The sequence below is a fragment of the Sciurus vulgaris genome (assembly GCF_902686455.1).
Source record: "Sciurus vulgaris genome assembly, chromosome: 9".
Lineage (NCBI taxonomy): Eukaryota > Metazoa > Chordata > Mammalia > Rodentia > Sciuridae > Sciurus > Sciurus vulgaris.
In genome coordinates this window covers 81,952,767-81,970,424 of record NC_136469.1, presented here as the reverse complement: position 1 = coordinate 81,970,424, position 17,658 = coordinate 81,952,767, and the positions used below count along the sequence as shown (strand labels likewise).

The window sequence follows — 17,658 nt, the reverse complement described above, 5'->3', positions numbered from 1 at the left end:
CATAAAAAGGCTGGATTTGAAAGGTAGGTTAAAAGATTTCAGACATGTGAGTAATATGTCATACCAGGAAGTGTGCAGAATTGGAATACAGACATTCAGACCAGACACTTAACCTTTCTGAGCTCTTGTACTCACAGCACTAGAATACAGGAGTATCTTTTTTTTTTTTTTTTTTCTTTTTTAAAACTGCGTAATATTTTTATTATATATATACATATACATATATATATACACATATCTATATATCTTCATATATCTATATATATCTATATCTATCTATATATATAATTATATATATATATATATATATATATATATTGCATTTTCTTAATCCATTCATCTGTTTAAAAGCATCTAGGCTGAATCCAAAATTTAGGTCTGGGGAATTGAGCTGCTATAAATATTTATGTGGCTGCATTACTGTAGTATGTTGAATTTAATTCCTTTTGTATAAAGATAGACTTAAAAATTCCCAATAAAATTATGGCATATTACATCCAAAGACATATTAAACAGATAGTAGACCATGATCAAATGCGGGTTCATCCCCCAGATGAAGGTTTGGTTCAACATACAGAAAACAATAAACATTATTCATAATATAAAAAGCCTTAAAAACAACAATAATATGATCATCTCAATAAATGCATAAAAAGCATTTGACAAAATACTGCACTTATTCAAGCTCCAAACACTAAAAGAACTAGGGATAGTAGGAACATACCTCAACATCATAAAAGCCATACATGCTAAATCCAAGGCCAACATAATTCTTTTTTTTTTTTTTTTTTTTTTTTTTCTTTTTTTCTTTTTTTTTTTTTTTTTTTTTTTTATTGTAAACAAATGGGATACATGTTGTTTCTCTGATTGTACATGGAGTAAAGGCATACCATTTGTGTAATCATAAATTTACATAGAGCATTGTTGTTTGATTCATTCTGTTATTTTTTTCCCTTCCCCCCACCCCTCCCACCCCTCTTTACCCTCTATACAGTAGTTCCTTCCTCCATACTTGCCCCCCTCCCTAACCCTAACTCTAACCCTTCCCTCCCCCCCATTATGTGTCAACCTCCACTTATTAGCGATATCATTCGTCCTTTGGCTTTTTGAGATTGGCTTATCTCACTTAGCATGATATTCTCCAATTTCATCCATTTGCCTGCAAATGTCATAATTTTATCATTCTTTATGGCTGAGTAATATTCCATAGTATATATATACCACTGTTTCTTTATCCACTCATCAATTGAAGGGCATCTAGGTTGGTTCCACAGTCTGGCTATTGTGAATTGAGCAGCTATGAACATTGATGTGGCTGTATTTCTGTAGTATGCAGATTTTAAGTCCTTTGGGTATAGGCCAAGGAGTGGGATAGCTGGGTCAAATGGTGGTTCCATTCCAAGTTTTCTAAGGAATCTCCACACTGCTTTCCATAGTGGCTGCACTAATTTGCAGCCCCACCAGCAGTGTATGAGTGTACCTTTCTCCCCACATCCTCGCCAACACCTGTTGTTGCTCGTATTCTTGATAATCGCCATTCTAATTGGGGTGAGATGGAACCTTAGGGTGGTTTTGATTTGCATTTCTCTTATTACTAGAGATGTTGAACATTTTTCCATATGTTTGTTGATTGCTTGTAGATCTTCTTCTGTGAAGTGTCTATTCATTTCCTTAGCCCATTTGTTGACTGGACTGTTTGAATTCTTGGAGTAGAGTTTTTTGAGTTCTTTATAGATTCTGGAGATTAGTGCTCTATCTGAAGTATGATTGGCAAAGATATTCTCCCACTCTGTAGGCTCTTTCTTCGCATTGCTGATAGTTTCCTTTGCTGAGAGAAAGCTTTTTAGTTTGAATCTATCCCAGTGGTTGATTCTAGCTTTTATTTCTTGTGCTATGGGAGTCCTGTTAAGGAAGTCTGGTCCTAGACCAACAAGATGAAGATTTGGACCTACTTTTTCTTCTATAATCTGCAGGGTCTCTGGTCTGATTCCGAGGTCCTTAATCCATTTTGAGTTTAGTTTCGTGCATGGTGAGAGATATGGGTTTAGTTTCATTCTGTTGCATATGGATTTCCAATTCTCCCAGCACCATTTGTTGAAGAGGCTATCTTTTCTCCATTGCATATTTTTGGCCCCTTTGTCTAGTATGAGAAAATTGTATTTATTTGGGTTTGTGTCCGTGTCCTCTATTCTGTACCATTGATCTACCTTTCTATTTTGGTACCAATACCATGCCGTTTTTGTTACTATTGCTTTGTAGTAGAGTTGAAGATCTGGTATTGCAATACCCCCTGTTTCACTCTTCCTGCTAAGGATTGCTTTAGCTATTCTGGGTTTCTTATTCTTCCAGATGAATCTCATAATTGCCTGCTCTATTTCTGTAAGGTACGTCATTGGGATTTTAATTGGAATTGCATTGAATTTGTATAGCACTTTAGGTAGTATGGCCATTTTGACAATATTAATTCTTCCTATCCAAGAACATGGAAGATCTTTCCATCTTCTAAGGTGTTCTTTAATTTCTTTCTTTAGTGTTGTATAGTTCTCATTGTAGAGGTCTTTCACCTCTTTTGTGAGATTGATTCCCAAGTATTTTATTTTTTTCGAGGCTATTGTGAATGGTGTAGTTTTCCTAATTTCTCTTTCTGAAGATTCATCACTTATGTATAAAAATGCGTTGGATTTATGGGCATTGATCTTGTAACCTGCTACTTTACTGAAATCACTTATGAGTTCTAAGAGTTTTCTGGTGGAATTTCCAGGTTCCTCTAAATATATAATCATGTCATCAGCGAACAGGGATAGTTTGAGTTCTTCTTTTCCAATTCGTATCCCTTTAATTTCTTTGGTTTGTCTAATTGCTCTGGCCAGAGTCTCAAGAACGATGTTGAATAGAAGTGGTGAAAGAGGGCATCCCTGCCTTGTTCCAGTTTTTAGGGGGAATGCTTTCAGTTTTTCACCATTTAGAATGATATTAGCCATGGGCTTAGCATAAATGGCCTTTACAATATTAAGGAATGTTCCCACTATCCCTATTTTTTCTAGTGTTTTAAGCATGAAGGGGTGCTGTATTTTATCAAATGCTTTTTCTGCATCTATTGAAATAATCATGTGATTCTTGACTTTAAGTCTATTAATATGGTGAATTACGTTTATTGATTTCCTGATGTTGAACCAACCTTGCATCCCTGGGATGAAACCCACTTGATCATGGTGAACTATCTTTTTAATATGTTTTTGTATGCGATTTGCTAAAATTTTGTTGAGAATTTTTGCGTCGATGTTCATTAAGGATATTGGTCTGAAATTTTCTTTCCTTGATGAGTCTCTGTCTGGTTTAGGTATCAGTGTGATATTGGCTTCATAGAATGAGTTTGGGAGGGTTCCCTCCTCTTCTATTTTATGGAATACTTTGAGAAGTATTGGAATGAGCTCTTCCTTAAAGGTTTTGTAGAACTCGGCTGAGAACCCATCTGGTCCCGGACTTTTCTTTGTTGGTAGGCTTTTGATGACTTCTTCTATTTCAGTACTTGAAATTGGTCTATTGAAATTGTTTATGTCCTCCTCATTCAGTTTAGGCAATTCATATGTCTCTAGAAACCTGTTGATGTCTTCGAAATTTTCTATTTTGTTGGAGTATAGATTTTCAAAATAGCTTCTAATTATGTTTTGTATTTCCATCCTGTCTGTTGTGATATTTCCTTGTTCATTCCGAATTTTAGTGATTTGGGTTTTCTCTCGTCTTCTCTTTGTTAGTGTGGCTAAAGGTTTATCAATTTTGTTTATTTTTTCGAAGAACCAACTATTTATTTTGTCAATTTTTTGTATTGTTTCTTTTGTTTCAATTTCATTGATTTCAGCTCTGAGTTTAACAATTTCCTGTCTTCTACTACTTTTGGTGCTGTTCTGTTCTTCTTTTTCTAAGGCTTTGAGCTGTAGTGTTAGGTTGTTTATTTGTTGAGTTTTACTTCTTTTATTAAATGCACTCCATGAAATAAATTTCCCTCTAAGTACTGCTTTCATAGTGTCCCAGAGGTTTTGATATGATGTTTCTTTGTTCTCATTTACCTCTAAGAATTTTTTAATTTCCTTCCTAATATCTTCTGTTATCCATTCATCATATAATAGCATATTGTTTAATCTCCAGATGTTGGAATAGTTTCTGTGTTTTACTCTTTCATTTATTTCTAACTTCAATCCATTATGATCTGATAGAATACATGCTAGTGTCTCTATCTTCTTGTATTTGCTAACATTAGCTTTGTGGCATAATATATGGTCTATTTTAGAGAAGGATCCATGTGCTGCTGAGAAGAAAGTGTATTCACTCTTGGTTGGATGGAATATTCTATAAATGTCCGTTAAGTCTAAATTATTGATTGTGTTGTTCAGATCTATGGTTTCTTTGCTCAATTTTTGTCTGGAAGATCTGTCCAGTGGTGAGAGCGGCGTGTTAAAATCACCTAGTATTATTGTGTTGTGGTCTATTTGGTTTCTGAAATTGAGAAGGATTTGTTTGACATACATAGATGAGCCACTGTTTGGGGCATAGATGTTTATGATTGTTATATCTTGCTGATTTATGCTTCCCTTAAGCAGTATGAAATGACCTTCTTTATCCCTTCTGACTAACTTTGGCTTGAAGTCCACATTATCGGAAATGAGGATGGATACTCCAGCTTTTTTGCTGAGTCCATGTGCATGGTATGTTTTTCCCCATCCTTTCACCTTTAATCTATGGGTATCTTTTTCTATGAGGTGAGTCTCTTGCAGGCAACATATTGTTGGATCTTTCTTTTTAATCCAGTCTGCCAGTCTATGTCTTTTGATTGATGAATTCAGGCCATTAACGTTCAGGGTTATTATAGAGAAATGATTTGGTTTCCCGGTCATTTGGTTCATTTTTAAAATTTTGTTTATTTATTTGTTTGACACAACTTGTTTCCTCCTTTATTTGACAATTCCTTTAGGATAATTCCTCCCTTTGCTGATTTGCTTCTTTGTTTTTCATCTCTTCCTCATGGAATATTTTGTTGAGAATGTTCTGTAATGCTGGCTTTCTTTTTGTAAATTCTTTTAGCTTTTGTTTATCATGGAAGGATTTTATTTCATCGTCAAATTTGAAGGTAAGTTTTGCTGGGTATAAGATTCTTGGTTGGCATCCATTTTCTTTCAGGGCTTGAAAAATGTTGTTCCAGGACCTTCTAGCTTTTAGGGTCTGGATTGAAAAATCTGCTGATATGCGTATTGGTTTCCCCCTGAATGTAATTTGGTTCTTTTCTCTCACAGCCTTTAAAATTCTGTCTTTATTTTGTATGTTAGGTATTTTCATTATAATGTGCCTTGGTGTGGGTCTGTTGTAATTTTGTGTATTTGGAGTCCTGTAAGCCTCTTGAACTTGATTTTCCATTTCATTCTTCAGATTTGGGAAATTTTCTGATATTATTTCATTGAATAGGTTGTTCATTCCTTTGGCTTGTTTCTCTTGGCCTTCCTCAATCCCAATAATTCTTAAATTTGGCCTTTTCATGATATCCCATAGTTCTTGGAGATTCTGTTCATGATTTCTTACCATCTTCTCTGTTTGTTCAGCTTTGTTTTCAAGGTTAAATATTTTGTCTTCAATGTCTGAGGTTCTGTCTTCCAGGTGTTCTATCCTATTGGATATGCTTTCTATGGAGTTCTTAATTTGGTTTATTGTTTCCTTCATGTCAAGGATTTCTGTTTGGTTTTTTTTCAATATCTCTAACTCTTTATTGAAATGATCTTTTGCTTCCTGTATTTGCTCTTTTAACTGTCGATTGGTTCGATCAATCAATGCTTGCATTTGCTCTTTCATCTCATCATTCAATGCTTGCATTTGCTCTTTCATCTCCTCGTTTGCTTCTCTGATCATTTTAATTATGTACATTCTGAACTCCTTTTCTGTCATTTCTTCTGCCATGCTGTCATTGGGTTTTATTGATGTAACATCTAGATTTGTTTGCAGCATTTTCTTTCCTTGTTTTCTCATGTTGTTCAGATATCAGTGGACCGCTGAGATATTGCAGATTTCCTCTGTTGATTTACAATGACCCTGAAGATTTCTATATATATCCCCTCTTAGCCTTCAGTAGGCTGAAGTCTTGGAGGAGGTTGGTAATGCGGTGCTCCACAAGGAAGCTGCCTCTCTAGGAGTGGTGGCCTTCAGGTGGGGTATATTCCCTGCTAGTGGGCAGAGGTGCCTCCACTTGTTGACCAATGGTCATCCAAAGGGGACCTAGGCTGTGGGCTGAGGCAAGGCCTGTTTGGGCCTGAGCCTCTGGTTTTACCGTCCTTGTGGGAAACCTCACCCAGCAGGGAAGACTCACCCGGTGGGGAGGTCTCGCTGGTCAGTTTCCTCCTAGAGGTTCCCCTCAATTTACAGCTACTGCCTGGGCTGGGCTGCCTTCCTCTGCAAAGTTTCCAGGGGCCCGGCCCTACCTCCTGGGCCTGGGAGCCTCACCCTTCGCAGATGAATCTCCTTAGGCTGCCCCTCCTCAGAGAATTTGCCCATAGGCCTGGAACCTTCGCTCCGCCCTAAGCCTGTCTCTGTGCGGCTCTTCCACCCAGAAGCCTCCTAGATCCTGGGACCCTGTTCTGCACCTAATCGCCTGGCTGCGTGGCCCCTCCTCTGAGCAGCCACCTGTGGCCCCGAACAATCGCTCTGAGTCCCAGAGACCCGCCACAGGCCTCTTCCTCCAGACAGCCGCCCAGTATGCCGGTGCGGTCACTAGGAGTCCAAGAAACTCACTTCGTGCCTCCTCCTCCCACCAACCACCCGTAGCCCGGGGCAATCAATCACTCCGAGTCGAAGTGACCCTGCCCGTTCCTCCTCCTTCTCCAGATAACCCCCCGGGTGTTCAGGAGCAGTCCCTCTGAGTGGCTCTGAATCCACGTGACCCGCTGCACGGGTCCTCTGGGCAACCGCCCGGAGCTCTGGTGTGGCCCCTCAAGACCAAGCGTCCCACCACGCTTCTCCTCCAGGCAGCCCCCCTGTGTTCAGGAGCTGTCACTTTAAGACCAAACAACTCACCACTCGCCTTCTCCTCTGAGCAGCTGCCTGGAGCGCTAATGCAGTCACTGCGAGTCCAAAGGACCCGCCGCGCTCCTTCTCCTCCTTCTCCTACTCCTCCGGGCAGGCCCCAGGGTTCAGAAGTGGTCAGGGTCCAAACAGCTCGCCACGCAGCCCCTTCTCTGGCAACCGCCTGTAGTTCCCGTGTAGTCACCCGAATCCAAGCGGCCGCTCCTCTTCCTCCTCGTCCTCAGGGCAGGCCCCGGTGTTCAGAAGCGTCGTTCTGATTCCAAACAGCTCGCCGCGCGGCTTCTCCTCTGGCAACCGCCTGCAGCTCTGGCGCAGTCTCTCTGAATCCAAGTGGCCACGCTCCTCTCCTCCTCCTCAGGGCAGGCCCCGGTGTCCTGAGTCCACACAGTTCTCCCCGCCACTCCTCCCCCGGGCAGCCGCCGGAGCCCCAGTGGCAGCTCCGAGTCCCAGCGCTGTGCCGAGCTGCCTCCTCTATGGCGCTCCAGCGGGGGGAGGGGCGTCTCGCCGGCAGTTCTACTTCACAAAGTTTCCTGCGTTCCGGGACCCCCGTCCCATCCGGGATGCCCCCCCAGGGGGTGAGAGTCACCCGGCTACTTTGAGTTGGTCCCAAGCGTCTCAATATCTCCTCTCTTGAATCCTGAGTTCTGGAGCAACACGTAATGCAGCCACCCTCTAGGCCGCCATCTTGAAAACCTCCCAGGAGTATCTTTCATGTGGCTTTTTGCCAGCATCAAAGGAATTTAGGAGTGCAAACGTGGCTGTTAAAGTAAAAGTCCCCATACTCAATAGGTATGATTTTCAGCCCAGGTACTGAATATTACAGGGGTAATCCCCTGCTCCCTGGGAGGACCTGGACTCCAGGAGGCTTACAAGATTTCTCCAGACACTCTGGCTTCTACCCATATATGTATGCATTGCCCAAACTCTCCCCGTGTCCTAAACTCCTGTGGCTCTGCTCCATAAGTACTTGTGGAATATAGGAGTCTGCTTATACCGAGAGTCCCAACTCTTGCCCACGGCACCTGCTACACAGCCTTCCCCTTCCTCAGTTTGACTACTACTGGGTGCTATAATGAGGGGTTTTGCCATTTCTTCCTTAGGAACCCACAGACCCCTGTGGGTGGGGAAGAGGGTGTTCTCTCTGTTTCATTGCCTCTCAGCTGTCTTCAGTGGCATACCAGGAAGTGTGCAGAATTGGAATACAGACGTTCAGACCAGACTCTAAACCTTTCTGAGCTCTTGTACTCACAGCACCACAACACAGAAGTATCTTTCATATGGCTTCCTCAAGTTCTTCTGCTTTCTGGCAAGCCCCAGCTCCCCAGAGGAAAGTAATTACAGTGCCTAGCCCTGCTCAACATGGGGAAAGTACATGGAAAAAATAGAAGGAAAAATATTAGTACTTTTTGTTTGTTTGTTTTTCTGGGGATTGAACCCAAGGCCTTACTCTACCACTGAGCAAATGAGCCTTTTTAATTGTTCATAGTCTACTTCTTTCTCTGCCTTTCCACCTCCTCTCGCTCCTCCTCCTCTTCTTCTCTATTTCTTTCTCTCTCTTTTTCTCAGTCTTGGTTCACCTTGTTATAGAAATGTTTTTTGATTTATTGGAATCTGCATGGTTTCACGAAGCCCTGGTCTGTGCGCCCTGGGGTTTGAGTGGAAACCACAGAGATATCAGACTTCTGCCAACACTGGTCTTCCCAATTATTCAGAGGGATGCTGTGGGAGACTTTTGGCTTTCCTGGCACACAGATTGAAACTAGCAAAGCTGGTGTTCCCCTGGGCATAGTGATCTCAAGAGAAATTCAGGAGGAAATCTTCCCAGACTGCTCAGCACAGTTAGCATCTTCCTACAATTTTGAGCACTATGTTAAAAAGTTTAAATGGAGAATTTGGAGTGAGTTCAGAAGACAGAAACAAAAATGATGGACACTTTAATGGTCAGAATTATAAATAAATAAAAATGAAAATGACTGAGGTTATTCAGTACACAAAATATTTTGACCATTTGTTTGGTACCCACCATGAGCCAGGCCCTGTGAAAAGCACATTACTTGTTTGGATCATTTGTTCCTAATACCAACCTTTTGGGGTCAGTGGGACAACTATTTTCTAGATGAAACCAAGGATCACACAAATTAAGTCTATAACTTGCTTAAAGTCAGGTAGCAAACATGGAGTAGAGATGGATGGGAACATAAATCAGTCTGACTCCATATTCATGCTCATAGCCATCAGGCTACTGTATGAGACTCTGAGGGCACAGCCACCTATTATAGGTAGTGCAGCTGCTCGTCTCCTTCCCAAACAGAGGGAGGAGAAGCAAGGCATACTAATGCTGCAGGATCACAGTATGTTAAATTTAAGAAAGCATCCTTGGCAAAGGGGGAGTTTTCTCCCTCTGTATAGGTACCTTTTTAAAAGGATTAAAATCTAATCCCTTTGGAATGGCTTAATTGTGGTCAGATGCAAAAGGACTGTATTGACCTCTTGAATCTTTTGTAGCCCCATGATTTTATGCTCGTTAACATAGTATTACTAGGTATCACACATATAGCTGTCTACTCACATTTATTAGCAAATCCCTGTGCAATCTCCACTAGGTAGGTTGTTGTACTCAATTTGCACGTGATGAGAATGTGGCAGAAAGAGGTTAATTGAGTTGCCCAGGATTCTGTTGGGAAACTGAGCGTGACTACCCATTGTTTCAGCCTTACCTGAGTATGAAGTATGTTGATTGATGTATTTTCTGTCACTCATCCTGTATCTCTGGAAACCTTCTCCTTCCCACAATCTGTTCCATTTTCTATTCTGCTGAAGTCTTGTCTATGAAATCAGGCCTGGAAGTCCTGGGAGATTGCATGGGGCTTTTCTTTTTCTCACAGCTTCCCAGAAATACCCCTTGCCTCTCTGCAGAACATTTTAAGAGGTTGGGGGTGGGGTGTGGATGTGTGTATGTGTTTGTGTATGCACACCTGGAGAGCACTATTGAGAATTTCTTTTATAGCACCTTTGATCTCAAGTGCTTTTCTATAAACAAGGGGAAAACAACTGTTTTCTGGAACTCTTTATCCCTTTCTTGGATACTGCAGCACAGAGTGATTAGAATATTATTGCAGCTAATGAAAGCAAGAGGCAGATGCAGTGGAGGAAGAAGTAATTTACTCAGAGGCTGACGTGGTGTCAGAAGTTATCATAAAAGTTTTTACTGAGAGCTGTATGATTCTGGAATGATCTCATGCAAGAAGTAATAGTATTTCAGATATTTGACTAAAATTGAAGTCTGTGATTGGAGGACCAAAAAATATAAAATTATCCAACTATGACCATGAAGAGCACTGCTCATTGGAAGCTCTCCATATTTATTCATTCCTCACACAAATGTTGATTGAATTCCTGGGTGCCAGGCATTTCTAGGCACCAGAGATGCACTAGTGAATGAGTTGGATGAAAGTTCCTGTCCTCATGGAATATGTATTTTAGTGAGAGAAACAGGGAATGAATGAATGAATGAATGAATGAATGAATGAATGACAACAGGGACCAATCCCACGGTATGCTCTTGGATGGTGGTCTATGTTACGAAGCTCATGGCAAGGCAATGGAGAAGAGGAATAGGCTGAGGTGGCTCAAAAGCAGAAGAGCACTGGAGAGGTAGAGCCATTTACCTGCATGTGTTTGGTGTTTTTAGCTCATTCTCAAAAAAGAGCTGGGCACCTCAGAAGTCGGAGCTTGCATTTTTTTTATTTTTTAATTTTTATTTTATTTTTTTGTCCTAGAGTCTCTATTTTTCCAAAGTGAGGCTAGAATTGCTGAGGTTCTGTTACTAATTGTAAAAGATAATTTGGAGGCATTTTTAGTAAAAATGTGTGTGTTTATTAAATATCAATCTTTAGGATTAACTGAAAGAAGAATTTTAATAATTTGATCTCACCCATATAACCCAGTATTCACTAACACTGACAGATTCAAGTTTCTTTCTCTCTTTTTCTTTCTTTCTTTCTTTCTTTCTTTCTTTCTTTCTTTCTTTCTTTCTTTCTTTCTTTCTTTCTTTTTTTTCTCTCTCTCTCTCTCCTTCCTTCCTTCCTTCCTTCCTTCCTTCCTTCCTTCCTTCCTTCCTTCCTTCCTTCCTTCCTTCCTTCCTTCCTTCCTTCCTTCCTTCCTTCCTTCCTTCCTTCCTTCCTTCCTTTTCTGATACCAGGGATTGAATCCAGGGGCACACTATCACTGAGCTGTATCCCCAACCCTTTTTTGGGGGGAAGGGGTACCAGGGATTGAACTCAGGGTCATTCAACCACTGAGTCACATTTCCAGCCCTATTTTGTATTTTATTTAAAGACAGAGTCTCACATGTGACTTAGCACCTCTCTTTTGCTGGCTTTGAACTCACGATTCTCCTGTCTCAGTCTCCCCAGCCGCTGGAATTAAAGGTGTGTGCCAGTGTGCCCTGCTCATTTATTTTTATTTTATTTTGAGACAAGGTCTTGCTAAGTTGCACAGGCGGACTTTGAACTTGACATTCCTCCTACCTCAGCCTCTGAGTTGTTAGGATTATAGGTGTGTGCCCCTGCAGGACCCCTGTACTCGAAAAGAAGAAAAGGGAAGGGAAGGGGAGGGGATTGGAGAGGAGGGGAAGGAAGGAAAGGAGAGAGGAAGGTAGGGAGGGAGGGAAGGAAGGAAGGAAACACCCAGCACCTTCCCCAATAAAACTGAATAAATTAGTAAAAACCCAGACCCTCCAAAACGTCAGTACCTTCTCATCAGCCTCTACCCACTGGATTTTCAGGTCTCTGTGAATTAGACAGCATAGTGTCTCCTGAGGAGCCAGGTAGAGGCCGCTTGGTAGTACAACAAAAAAGGGGCCATTTCCTTGCATGCCTGTGTGCCTGGTTCCCCCTGGAGTCATTTAGTGACAGTCTCAGAACCTCCTTGTACTCTTACTGATGGAATATTTTTCTTTTAAATTATTCAATTATTTTGAACATTTATCTTTTAGTTGAGGTCTCTGCAGAACAGAAAATTTCTTGGGAACCTTGTCGAAATGCAGATTCAGATGTAGTAGAGATCTTGTATTGTATTTATGACATGCTCCCAGGTGAGACTGACGCTGCTGGTCCGTGGATCACAGTTTGGATAAGCAAAGCTTCTAATCAAAGAAGGATGAGCACATTGTATTGGCATTAATATACTTCTTTCTCTCTAAAAGCATATTTTTAAAAAATCCCAAGTTTTGTTTCTTCTCATTGCATGCATTATTCATGTAACAGAAACTTAAGAAAATAGAAATGGCAGAAAGCATCTATTTCTAAGGTTCCCAGATTTAGCAAATAAAAATAGAAGACTTAGCAGATTTAAAAATGAATAAATTTTAGTATGAGCCTGTGCCCAATATTGCATAAGATATACTAAAATATTATTTATTGTTTATCTGAAATTTAAATTCGACTTGATATTCTGTATTTTTATTTGGCAATACTACCTAGATCCCTTCCTTCCTACCCCTTAGAAATCCCTTACAACTAAGGAATTTGTTGAAAATCCTGAATTTGCCTACTCATACTTCCATTTCATAGATGAAAAAAGTAAGGCTTAGAAGGAACCAATGAAAACATTGAGCAACGGGAGATTGTGGGTTCGTATACAGGATGTAGTTGCCTGGTAATTATTTCCTTTTTCCCAGCACAAATCCCTTATTCTTTGTGCCACACTAAAGCCTTATAATTTAACTTAAGATCAGGCCATGCAATTAATGATGCAGCTCGGTCACCATTAAACAATTTGGCAGTGGTGACCAGGACTGGTTATGATTAGATTAGCCATGTAATTGCCCCAATTCCATGGCAGATTAATGATGGATTCTTTCAATTCCCGCAAAGTGCAGCAAGAGGACTTAAAATTATATCGTTTTGAAGAAATTACAGGTTTTATTTTGAAGTGAACTTGGTACTACAATAATGAGCTTTATTTATATGTTGTCTAATTTGTTGTATCAGAAGAGACACTATTAAGATTGCATGGGTATACATCCTAGCAGCCCCCTTCTTGGATCAACTACTTTTCCACTGTATAGAGTGGTGGCAGAGCTTTACACAGGTGCATCAGGGAAATTTCAGTAACTAAATTTTTCTAAGCCTTCCTTTTCATTTTTGAAGATAATTTGCCTTCTTGGGCTAGATCTTCATACAGAGGGCAAAATTACACAAAATTGATATAGATCAATTTTTTAAAAATAAGAAATTCAGCAGTTATTTTGGTCTATTAAGTAATTTGCTAGGTGAACAGGGAGAAGTATATTATGTGCATTTTGGTCTATTTAGTTGTTGCTAAGACTTACCAAAGGCCTCAAGGCAAAGAACTTTAATTAAAGAAGTAAATGAGCAGGAATCTGCCTGCACAATTTATGGTTATGTGGCCATCTATGAAGTTGGGATTCCCTTACATCAACTGAATAAAACATATGGAATCTATATTAAATAATGCTGTTGATGTGTTCCCAAGAGTGCTGACATAAGCTATATGAATACATGCCTTCTGGTAATGTTCAGTATGCTTTGCTTTCCCCTTCTTTTTAGAGAATGGGTGTGTCAGGCTTTGGGGATAGAAAGATGAAAAGGATATAAACTATGCTTCAAGGAAAGCCTGATCAATAGGGGAGAAGTAATTAAAAACACACAGTACATGCTGGAATGGCAGGAGACACTAGGTACAGAAACAGTGCAAGGGAGACTGGCTGTCCAGGACAGAAGGCAGTGAGGGTGCATTTGTAGAGGGAAACTTTACATGATTGAACTTCTGAAGGGTCAGTGGACATCCACCAGGTGAAGAAGGCAGGGAAGGGTGTTCGAGGCCAAGGAGATAGCAAGTGCCAAAAAGCGTGTTTGGAAGTACAGCAAGTTTGGTATTCCTGCACTATGAAATTCAAAGAGGCAAGTTGTGATGAAAGATACTGGAGACATGAGGCAAGACTCACGTCATGAGGTGTTTCAAGTGCTGTGATTAGGAATTTGGAGTCCATTGGTATTGGTGAGCCGTTAAAAGGTTTGAAGTAGGGGAAATCATAGTTCATTTACACTTTACAAAGACGTATCTAGAGGTTATGTGGTAGATAAATGAGAGAAATGGGGTGGGACTGGTCAGGAATCAGTGGCATTAGCTCCCATCATGAGTGATATTGAAGGTCTGGACCAAGGGGTCCAGGGATGGAGAAGCTGGGGATTTGACAGAGATTAAGGATGTAAAATCAACAGAACCCAAATGTGTTATAGTAATAGAAAAGTCAAAGTCCAGGGCAACTCAAGGTTTTCAGCATGAGTGACTTGATGAATGGTAGGACCAGTGAAATAAGGAATACCACGTAGGAAGTGGGGTGTGGGGTCATTGGTGAATATGGAGTACAGTTTTGAACAGATGTCATGATTCACCTGAAGCGATATGGCTGAGCTTAGAGGTGGATAAGAAGTTGTATTTTAGAAATGAGGAGGATGGAATAATCTATGAAACTGTGAGTAGAGATCCCCACCAGGCAAGAGATTTATATGACTGGAGTTTAGAACAACAGACAGAGGAGTATTTATAAATTTGGGACTCACCCGGGTAGAGGTAGTCATGAGAGCTACAGGTAAGTTTATCAGAGTCAGAAGGGAAAGGGGCAGAGGGGTGGGATTTTGGGAACACCTAATATTTATGGGGTGGACAGAGAAAGAAGCTGTAGAAATGACCAAAGAGAGAAGAACTAGGTGAGTGTGATGCCAGGGTGCTCACCCATCTGTCCACCCATCACACGTCCATCCACCCATCTGTTTAGTCAGCAGAGGTTCATCAGTGAGAACCTAAAACATGCCTGGGATAGGCACTAGGACAGGTACTGCCTAACCACAGAGATGATGGAAAAGGTGTGATTTTTACTCTTAAAGAGTTCCCGATCGAGTCAGGGCACAGAAGCAGTGAAGAAATGAATCGTCTTCATTAGAAAGGGTGGGGGAGGAGTAAAAAGAAGAAGTAAGAGGGAAAGGAGATCAATTTTGTTTGACTTCACTCATTTTAACTTTCATCCCTGATCACAGTACTCATACTGTATGTCCTAGAGGATTTTGATATCTACATCATATTTTAAGAGAAGCTTACCTCAAAAATTGCTTTTGACATGAAAAGCCAGAAAATGTTATATGATATGAAAGTAGAGATGCTCTATCGCTCTTTTGGTATCATTACATAGAAAAGGAAAATAGTAGTATTGATTGTTTGAAATTTTAATGGAAAGTAGAATGAACAAAAGTGGATATGTTTTAATCCTTTTAAGTGTGATTTTTGCTGGATTTGAGATGACTGGACTTTACAGCCATCTAAGGACACTTTTAGTGTGACACTTGCAGTGCTTAAGCAGCTCAGTTATGCCTTTTCAGAAATATACTTCGCCATCAACTGGAAAGCCAGTCTCTAAAAATGTTGTAATACGTGGAGGAATTATTCATAGGACTTCTTTTGAATATCTTCCATATATGCCCTGTAATGGAGTTAGTCTTCCTTGAAGGATCTTAAACATCAGACAGAACTCCCGCTATGAAATCAGCTTCCATAGAATGATCAATCCTAATAAAAGTCACTGAAATAGTGTAGACATTTCCCAAACCAGCACAGAATTAAGTTTCATGAGATTGTTTTAAAGATGCAAATGCCTACTTACAGAAATGGAGCATTGCAGAGAAAAAGACTCTGAGAAGGACTTCTCCCAACTTACCAGTATCCTTTTTCCCTCTGTCCCCACAGTAAATAACCAGCTCATTATCAAGTTGGTTCTTAGACATTTCCAGTGGAGGCAATTCTAAAGTCAGCCGTGGTGATGTTCAGTGGGGTTTATTTCTAAAAATCCTGTGGGTGACAAAGGGACTTCCCCTGAACTATTTGGCCCACCAACCCTCCAACTTGCATGTCCTCTTTGCTTTCCTGTTTTATATTCAGTAATAACCTTTATTCACTGAGCCAGGCTATCACATTGACTTTGTAACCACATGGAATGAAATAAAATATGTTTGTGCTCATAATGCATTAATTCATCTTTCCCCAGTTTTCAATTCCACAGTGATATGCTTTGATTTTCTATTTATTAAGGAGGTATAATAGGAAGAGCTAGGGATTTTAGCAATCTTGTAAAGTCTAATATAAACATATTGGTATTATCATAGGTATATTTATTTAGGTATAGAGAAAATGTTGTGTTGCTTCAAGTTGCTTCCCTTAGTCATCGTGGAACAGCTTTGCAGTGACAATATAATTTAGCTGTATTTTGAAATACTGCCATCTGACATTCCATTACATGCTGTTTCATTTTGTGTTAAATGTGTCTTAAATAAGGAGCTAATGTGTACCCTTCTCTTATTTGCTTAAATTTCAGTTTATTGATTGCATTTTGTTCTTTAAAGAAATATTTAGGAAAAAATTCCTGCAACTTGTACTCATAGAGCTACAAGACAGTCTTTAAAAAAAGAAATTGTTAAGGCAAGAGCAAAACCCAGTGAGTATGGACATTGGCCTCAGCTTAGGAGCAGGGTCAGTAGCAGGGGAGGGTCTGGGGTGTTCTTGGTACAGGTTTTAGACCTTTAGGTGCTGTTTGATGGGCGGGGCAAGATACCAAGTGTGGCCCAGGCTGCAGCAGATCACTAGAAGGCTTAAGACAACAACCATTGTCTTACCAGCCAAAGAATGTAGTCTAATACTTTAACAGCCAGTGCTGATGGATGAGGACATCCTAGCTAAATATCAGCTCTGTACATATCAAATATGATGTTACATTTTATTAGGGGTTGGTAGAAATGGAGATCTCTGGGGTGTCAAATTACATCTGTTTTTTCCCCCAAGGATACTGGCCTGTAAGTAGGGGTATTTGATAGAGGAGAAAAGAGGAGCCTCGGGGGTATCCCTGCAATCTGGAGGATTTTGTCAGTTGGACAGAGGATGGTTTTAAATGCATGGGATCATCTGCTGGGATAAGATCCAGGTCTTCATCTCTCTCAGAGTAGTGACCCAGAGTGAAGGCAGGAGAAGGAGAGCTGGGGTGGGGTTCTGCTGTGGACAGTTGCTTGGGAAGGCCTCCTCCCAAGAGAATCCTTTTCTGTCTCTAGGAATCTTGCTCTGGGAGGGGCAGTCTCTCCAGAATCAGCTTTGTCTCAGATGACAGAGAATCAGAAATACAGAGAACAAAGAGGCACATTGAATACAAAGGCCGTTCCTGGGAAATGATACAAATGTCCCCCTTATCCTTAGAGGTCTAATGATGGCAGGCAGAGGTGTTTTCTTTCTCTTTACTCCTTTTTACAGCTGTGGGTACTTCTAACATAGCCCTTAATAATTATACTAAGGTTTATTAGGCCCTTATTATGTGTCTAGCACGATCCTAAAACTTTTACATGCTTCAGTCCCATTAGTGTCCACGACACCCCGTGTAGTATGTACTGTTTGTGTCCTTGTTTTGTAGAAGAGAAAGCAGGAGCCTTGAGAAATTACACAACTCAGTCAAGGTCAAGTACAGCTACGATGTAATGTTCTTTCTCTGTGCTGTACTCTGTCTCCCTTTCATTTGTATTTGCGTTACTTGCTTGT

General features: G+C 40.5%; 1 protein-coding gene across 1 annotated transcript in view; it reads left to right on the top strand.

Moving 5' to 3' along the window:
- The window catches only part of FRAS1 (Fraser extracellular matrix complex subunit 1), a 436,825-nt gene that overhangs the window by 234,238 nt on the left and 184,929 nt on the right, over positions 1-17,658 (top strand). The gene's annotated exons all lie outside the window — the stretch shown is intronic.